The sequence below is a fragment of the Salminus brasiliensis genome, chromosome 11, assembly GCF_030463535.1.
Source record: "Salminus brasiliensis chromosome 11, fSalBra1.hap2, whole genome shotgun sequence".
Taxonomy (NCBI): Eukaryota; Metazoa; Chordata; class Actinopteri; order Characiformes; family Bryconidae; genus Salminus; species Salminus brasiliensis.
Genome location: NC_132888.1, coordinates 13754165 through 13762407, shown reverse-complemented (window position 1 = coordinate 13762407; position 8243 = coordinate 13754165). Strand labels below are relative to the sequence as shown.

Below are 8243 nucleotides of genomic sequence, written 5' to 3'. Positions count from 1 at the left end.
ATATTAAAATATATTTCTTGGAGTTTGTAGTGGACTTGTTTTTGTTCCTCTGGAAGAAGCCGTGGTATGTAAAAGCTGAATTCAGGGCCAGTTTGACCAGTTTCAGGAATGCACTGGTAAGGTGAGCCCACATACATGATTTTGTTATTCAGTGTCAAACTCAGCTCAGTGGACACATGTATCAAATGGTCATCAGAAAGGCCATTACATGATCAAACTGCGAGCTAAATAAAGTGTTCACTGTGTCTGAGCTGGGTGGAGTGCCTTTATCAGGTTACAGGTTATTGTTAATGTGTTGAGTACATCCAGTGATTCATCTGCCCCAGGTAAATAACCTCTGAAAAGCAAATACATGAAGGCCCTGCTAAACCAAAGAGCAATCAATGAAATAACCATTATAGGGAGAGCATTGCAATTAATCTGCAGGTCATGTTGGGGTATGTGTGTGCCTGTTGACCCTGCTATCATGTATGTTTGTGTAGTGGAAACCCTTCATTAAAAATAGATTTTGCAAGCCATGTCTATGGTTTATGCTTCGGTTTAATGAGTAAATAAACACTAACTCTTTTATTTAGTTAGTTTTATACAGTGCCATTGTTTAAAATATGGCTGTTCATTTATGATAAATTACTGTAGATGTCTGCATAGTAAGCTAGAACTCAGCTGAATGAGGTTTGCTTATTATATTGGCCCTAATAACAGGGGGAAGTGCTTCAGGCAGTTTATCTAGACAACAGCGACGCCTGGTGGGTTGAGGCTGATCTGCAGCAGCAGCAGCAGTTAAGGCTGTTTTATGGAGCGACAATGTTTCTCGATGACTTTACGTTTTCTTGCGTGAACCTGAGATTGTGAAAACTCCCAACTCAGAGCTTTATGATCTATGAAGGGGTTACTTTAACTGATACTCTACTGAGATCAGCACAGTGATCTCTTCCTGGTCCAACAGGAATAAAGTCTTCAAAAGTCTGCTAAACTTTCGCTTACTGATTTTATAGCAGATTGGACCTACAAACCCCTCTCAAAAAATGTTTTATCCTGTAAGTCGCTTTACTAAGCTCGTAAATGCGATATCTTATACGGGTCGCAGGCAGCATCTGACGAGAGTGGCCTTTAGCCTTTGACCGAGCAGTTCCGCGACTCAGCCGCAAGGGGCGCTGCTGCTCTCCGAAACTAATATACTATAAAATACTATATTATATAAACTAATAACTATAAAATGTGCTTTACTCTGGCACTATGAATACTGGGGTGCTGTGCCTTTATTTCTCTGTTATGTTGTTTGGATTTGTGTAAGAAAGAGGCCTGGTTTCTATTTAACATGCATGTGCTCCAGACTTAATAATGCAGTCTGCAGAAACGTGTGTAATGAGTTACTATTATAGAAAGTGTCCATACGTTCATCCAGCTCCACCCAGAATCATTGGCTGAGAGGTAGGACCCCCCCCCCCCATTCTATCTATCATAGTCTATCATAGAACACACCAGACTCCTCACAGACAGTGACTGGAGCGAGGACTGAGCCAACAACCCCAGGCCTCTGGAGCTGTGCCAATGTGCCGCCAGAAAAAAAAGTCCATTAATCTGTCAATTGATTTTTACAGGTTACTGAACTTTTTTTTTTTTTTAACAGTGGCAGTCCCATTACCTACATCTTCCTTTTATTATCTTTTTGTTTTTAGAGTTATGGAGAATGAAAGAAGACTCTATGAAAAAATTATAGAATAATGTAATGATATTCAAATGATGAACCTTCTGAAAATACATTACTGAATAAGACAAAAGGAAGTACTACGGTCCAGGTTGTTTACACAGTTCCCATGCTCATCTCCTTTGCATGTGTCCACATCAGCACCTCCCATTTCCTTGCTGGTTCAACAACGACATTGAGTGAGAGACATACAACAGAGGGCTTGTACTTATTCCTCCTACAGCCTGGCATCCTGAAACACTTCCCTGTGGGCAGCAGCTGGAACTCACCACAATCCTGGCCATTTTGTCAGTCTGAGGGTGGTGTTAGTGCAGCTATGGAGGAAGGTGTGTTGCATAGATCCACCCATCACATTGCCCAGTCAACTCATAGATCAGGGGTGACCAACCTGACGAGTTTAGTACCATCAATTCTAATATTCATTAGCTGGATCAGGTGGAACTTTGTCACTTTCTGAATAAGGTGATCTACTCACGAGGTTTCTTTCTGCTTTCTTTATTGGAAAGTTCCGCTCTGCCCAAAGACCTTCTTCCTGAATAATGTCTTCTTACCTATTTAACTCCAGAAATAACACATTTATTAGAAATACTGTGATGGAAAATCTGCCTTTGGGGTTACTTTAACATACCTGACAATTTTCTGATGTGCCACAAGTCTCACCTGCATGCCCCATTGACCCTCCTGATAAGATTGCTAGCCTCTGTTGACTGTCACCTGCCCCACACTATGAGTTCCTTATCTGGTCATACTAAAGTCCACACACTGATCGTGGATTAACAGCTTGTTCTTGTTAAATAACCTCTGACAGACTCGTCCGTCTTTGCTCTTTTTTCTCTGCTGAATTGTTTCTGTCTTTGTTTACTATTTTCATCCACTTATTCTCTATTCAGGGTGTTTTGATGTTTCACTCTCTGGTGCTAGAATAAGACGGGTTTCCCTTTTGAGACTTGGTCTCTCTCGAGGTTTCTTTCTCTCGCTCTAAAGACGTTTTTCCTTGCCACTGTTACTCATGGCTTATTCACTAGGGGCCCAGACCTGTATTTCCGTGAAGCTGATGCCAGTTGTTATAAAAGCACTATATGTAAATACACTTTGCCTTGACCTGACTTGACATACATTGTAATGGGCCTTTTGTCTGATTTGCAGTGGCACTGTCGTTGAAAGTCATGAGCAAAGTGGAGCGTTTGCCCTCATACTTACACACATGTAAAGAGCAGGTGTGCCCTGAGGTACTGCAAACTCCCTGTGGGTTTTCTTCCAAAGTGCTTATCAATCTGCCAATCTGCGCGCGCACACACACACACACACACACACACACACACACACACACACACACACACACACACACACACACACACAGGCCTGAATCTTTAGTATTCTGTTAAACATACAGTCAACATTTCCACCATCATTACAAGCACCTTGGAAATATTGCACTATATGTTCATGCTTTTTAAAGGAGAGTAGTGTCATTGACTGTCTTCTTTAAATGGGCTTTATCCCTCTGTTAGAACTAGCCATGATTTTCAGTTTTCAATTTAAATTGTTAATATTATTATAATACACACAATCTCTAATCACCATACACTCTTAAATAAAATATACTTCTAATAGAGCTCTGAGCAATGCCATAGAAAATCACTTTTGGATCCATAAAACACTGTTTCTAGTATGAGGGAGTATTATGAACCTTTTAAAGGCCTACAACAGAGGTTTCCAGGTCCTGAAGGACCCCCTGCCCTGCACACGCTAGTGTTTACCCTGCTCCCAACACACCTGATCCAGGTAATCAGCTAATTAGCAAGCCCTTCCTGAGCTGACGGTGGTGTGTTAAAGCAGGGTAAACACTAAAACCGTGTAGGACAGGGGTCCTCTGGGACCAGGGTTAGGAACCTCTTGCCTATTTAAAGGGTCTACGCACTCACACACCTCTATTATAGACATGGTTTTCTATGAAAGCGCTCAAAGAACCATAAGAAGCACCTGATTTTAGGAGTGTGGAAAAAAGCTCATTTGTCAGGAGGGCAAATGACAGTTTAGGTTACTGAGGGCATGCCACTGAAAAGGATACTTCTAACATTGCCACTTGCTGCATCTTCCAGCTGCTCTTTTTTTTAATAGTGCAACAAACAAGAACTGAATTAAAGCGATTTGTAGAGTTTTTAAAGCACTCCTCCCTAAATTAAATGGCTCCTGGTCGTTGAAATATAAGCTTTAATATTTCAACGACTTATTTAAATGCCCTCCCATGACGGTTTGCCATATGTTACAGCAAAATCATATAAAAATACAGCAGCAGTCCTCACTGCTCCCTGCTGCTTTCTTCCTACCCCCACCTCGCTCATTTTAATTTTTTTTTTTTAGCAAGTTACTTTTTTAAGTTTCTTAATTTATGATTGCTTCGTTTTTAAAAGTGAATTGAAAAATAAAAAAAATACTTATTAATTTTATTTATTTATTTATTTATTTATTTATTTGCTCTCCTCCACGCGACGCCTTTGTGCTGTCAGACAGTTTGCACGTTTTTACGTCTCGTTGGGGAAACAACCAATCGGCTACTCGTTAGTGCGCCTCGTCACGGCCGGCCTCAGCCAATCAGAGAGGAGAGCTGCCTGCCACCGCCAAGCTTGTGTGCAGAGTTGGGCTCTCAGGAAGTGGAGCGGAGGGCCGAGAGAGACAGGCTGGAGCTGCTTGATGAGCTCTTCTCCTTAAAAGTTGCTTCTTTGTGGTTCTGCGCTTCGTTTTCGGGAGATCTCGAGCCGGGAGCACGCTTTGGACCTCAGGTAGAGTACCAGCGGGTGTGTTTTGCGGGAGTCGGTGCGGGGGTGAGAGTATTTGTAGCCCGGGTGAAGTTCAGGCTGTCGGGTTAAAGCGCTGTTCGGACGGAGAGCTAGCAGCAGCTCCGGCTCCGGCTGCGGCCATATCACACAAACTTGGGCGATGAAAGTGAGTTTTAAACGACGTATGAACTGACGACCAAGTCCAAAACAGACGACACTTAACCTGGATCGATCTAAACACCATGTTTCTCGATAACTGAACACTTTTGGTCGGATTTGCAGAACTAGGATTTTACACAAACAACAACAACAGTTGCGTTGAGCTGGGCTCGCTGCACCTGATGGATATTAGACTGCCAAACTGGGCTTAATATTGATGTTTTGTTGATTTCATGCAGGGTAATGTTGCTCAAATGTGTAATTCTGAAACGCAAAAGAAAGAAAGCTTTCGATGAGTTAGTTATCATGTTGGAGTAAGTTCGCAGTTTAGCCCTGTTGTACTAACTAGATAAACAACTCGGGCGAAGTCGTTAACAGGAGAAGCTCTTAGATCGAGACGTGAGTTATTTTTCTCCAGGGCCACAGTCCTGTTCATCAAGTGCTTCAGTGTGTGTTAACCCTTCACCATCGTGCTGTTTACGGTTCCTGTGAAAGGAGAGCAGGCTGAGCTGCGGCTGCGGCTGCTGCTGCTGCTGCTGCTGCTGCTGTGAGCCGGGCGTTGCTCTGTCAGCTTGCAGTTTGCACATTTCCGCTCGTTTTGTAGTTTTGTAGGGACCGTGTGGACATGACTTGCCCTGTTGACTATATTAAAGCTGAATTTGCATCTCTCTCATGCATTTACAAATTCTAAAGATGAATGGTTTCTGTTATATGCACACATTTAATGCTGGATGATCAAGCCAATAACAAAAATGATGATGATGATAGTACTAATAATAATGATAATAATAATAATGATAATAATGATATTAATAATAATAATGATAATAATAATAATAATAATGGTTTTACTTCTGCAAGCATGGGAGGGTGATATAGCGGCAGTCTAACGTCATGATACCTAAGGATGATATTAATCCAGGTGTTTTTGTTGTTGGGTGAGATTAGGTACAGTGCAACGGTGCTGCAATTCAAGCTACTATAACATTTAATATATTTTAATGTATTAATTAATTAGAAATATTTATGCTATGGTTTCCAAAAAATCTGCAATTTGACAGTATTTCTTTTTGCAGACTGACTGACTAAGCATGCTGCCACATTTTATTGCAATGGCATGTCATCATATTGCCTTTCCGGTCAGAGTTTCCGGTCAGTTAGTCATTTTGTTTATTTTGGCTATGGTGGATGTACTGCCACCTGGGTCTGTGGAAGACCCACAGAGTCTTTTTATAGCATTAGCTAGTATGTCAGTGGCCAGTTCAACCTTTGATGGTTTAATAAATTATTATTGGGAGTTGGGGAAGCTGTTGTTGTTGTTGTTGTTGTTGTTGTTTAGGGTTTTAATTGTCTTCTGAAACCTGGTTCAAATGGTTTAACAGTTCCTCATCTTGTATGACGTGGTATCTAATTAATCACACCAGATATAAGGAAGCCTGCAGCTTGGTAGGCTAGTTAATGCTGCCTGGATGCGCCTAGCAGATGGGATAGAAGTATGTATGTAGTATTATTTTTGTAAAATAATAAAATGCGGCTGCATGCTTTCGCTAAGTTCATGAAGCTCCTGTCCTGAGCCACAAAACGAAACCTGGTCTAGATGTCAGATATGAGCTAGTTAGCAGCGTAGCATCTCTGTAGAGCACAATGCAAATTTACAGACTATCAGCGTGAGGGGGTAGCTGTTCTCCTTTACTTACATTTTGCTGTGCTTGTGCAGGTAGGGGATCAATTTGAGCTAGTTGTCCAGGATCTTATTTAGCTGGCCAGTTAAATTTAATGGCAGATAAGGGTCTGTGGATAGGGCCTCATTTGGATTCTCACAAGGCAGTTTTTGTTTGCTTGTATCTCTGTGCTAACATGTGGTCTATATTAATATGATGTAAGAGGCAGTCTCTTTATGACCATCGCCTCATAAATAGATCTTTCAGTTGGTACATGAGCCAGATGTGGAGCACAGTTGCCCGCCAGGAGGCTGTGAATTATCTGTATTTTACACATTGGAGTAGTGTGTTCTGTGTTGTGTGAATACCTGGAGTCAACCAAATGCTCTTAGGATGCCAAACGGGAATACTGGCAGTGCTCTGAACACTCACAGATTACCTGTGAAATCTACCATAAACATGAGCCATGAAGACACAGATTTTCAAGCCCAGTTTAAGAATTCAGCAATAGATAATGAACATTTTATAAACGTGAGCTCTCTGCAGGACACTTCAGCCAAGAATCAAGCCCATAGGGTTTTAACGACAGACCACAGCTGTGCTTTTCCTCCCAACTGAAAACAAATGTGGAAATCTTTCCAAGATTTTAAATATTCATTTTACAAGCTGTGTGCTTTGCTGTCTGGTTTGTTGAACATGTACAGGATGATGTGTACAAGCATGTGTAAGGTTTTTAAACTGGTTGGTTTGACCATGGAGGACCTTTTGTTAGGATTTTGAGTTGTGCTTAAGGAGGTATTTGGTGTATTAGTGATGAAAGATTATGAGTAATGTCTGTGTCTTCAGACTTGCCTACTGTACTGAATGTGGAGGGCAGACTGTCCGATTTGAAGCAGACATCTGTTGGTCCTATGCAAACAGTCAACAGCCTGTACATTTAATCCCTTGTGTGAAGGGGAGGGGAAACGAGCCCCCCACCAGGAGTTCGTGGAGTGACAGGTGTCTCTACCCCCCCCTTCCTGATACTTAGCACCTCGGGAACGTGTCTGCGTTTGTATGCGGAGAGAAATGGCAGAAGAAGGGCAGATTTCACCAGTGCACAGCCTTGGCTGCCAAACACTTGAGTGTTGGCAAATCGGGGTTGGGCATGACTTTATTGAGCCCTTGAAAAAGGCTGTCAAAATGGGTTCTTTGGAATGATGCCATTGAGGAACCTCATTTGGTTCCTAAAGATCCTTTTAAATTGAACAGTTTCATGCAGGCCTAGAACATTTAGATCTGCTATTCGCTCCCCAGTCCACACAGTCTAATTTAAATTAACAGTAGTTTTCAAACATATTCTACCATTCAGTCTTAAAATATAGTTCTTCAGGAGTTCTCTAGTAAAGACAGTGGTTCTACCCAGACACATCAACACCTCGAAGAACTGTTTGAATGCTTAAATGGTTCTTTTCCTGGTTAAATGGTTCTTCAGATACAGAGAAAACCTCTTGAAAATGTTGTTTAGGGGGGGAAACCTTAAAACTGCTTCTATGTAGCACTAAAAATTAGTTCCAATCTTGATACAGGTTAAAGGACCTTTTTTACTTTTGAGTGTACAGCAGCCCCGCCTAGTCCTGCCCCTCACGCTGAAGCTATTTCAGCCCAGTCTGCTTTTTGAATGAGGCACAATACTGGTCAGCCAGTCAGAACAGAGCTCATTTACATATATTGGTCTTAAAGACACAGGGACCAGTACCAGCTGTTAAATTCTAAAGGATAAGACAGGCTAGAAATGAATTGCGGTGCATAAACTGTTATAAACTGTTATGACCTCAGGGAAAGAATTTACAAGAGAAAAGTTGGGTAGTATTGTCTGTGTTGGGTATTATTTTCATGCCGTTAATTTGGTTGTCACGTGATATTAAAGTAAATCAGGAGCATTATATAGGGCTT

The 8243-nt window shown here is 41.6% G+C and overlaps 1 protein-coding gene across 1 annotated transcript in view; it reads left to right on the top strand.

Moving 5' to 3' along the window:
* Positions 1-4380: 4380 nt before the first annotated feature.
* Positions 4381-8243, top strand: part of tfdp2 (transcription factor Dp-2) — a 41648-nt gene continuing 37785 nt past the window's right edge. The window contains exon 1 of the mRNA XM_072691051.1: positions 4381-4491. The gene's annotated coding sequence lies outside the window, so the exon portion shown is untranslated. The remainder of the gene's footprint in view (positions 4492-8243) is intronic.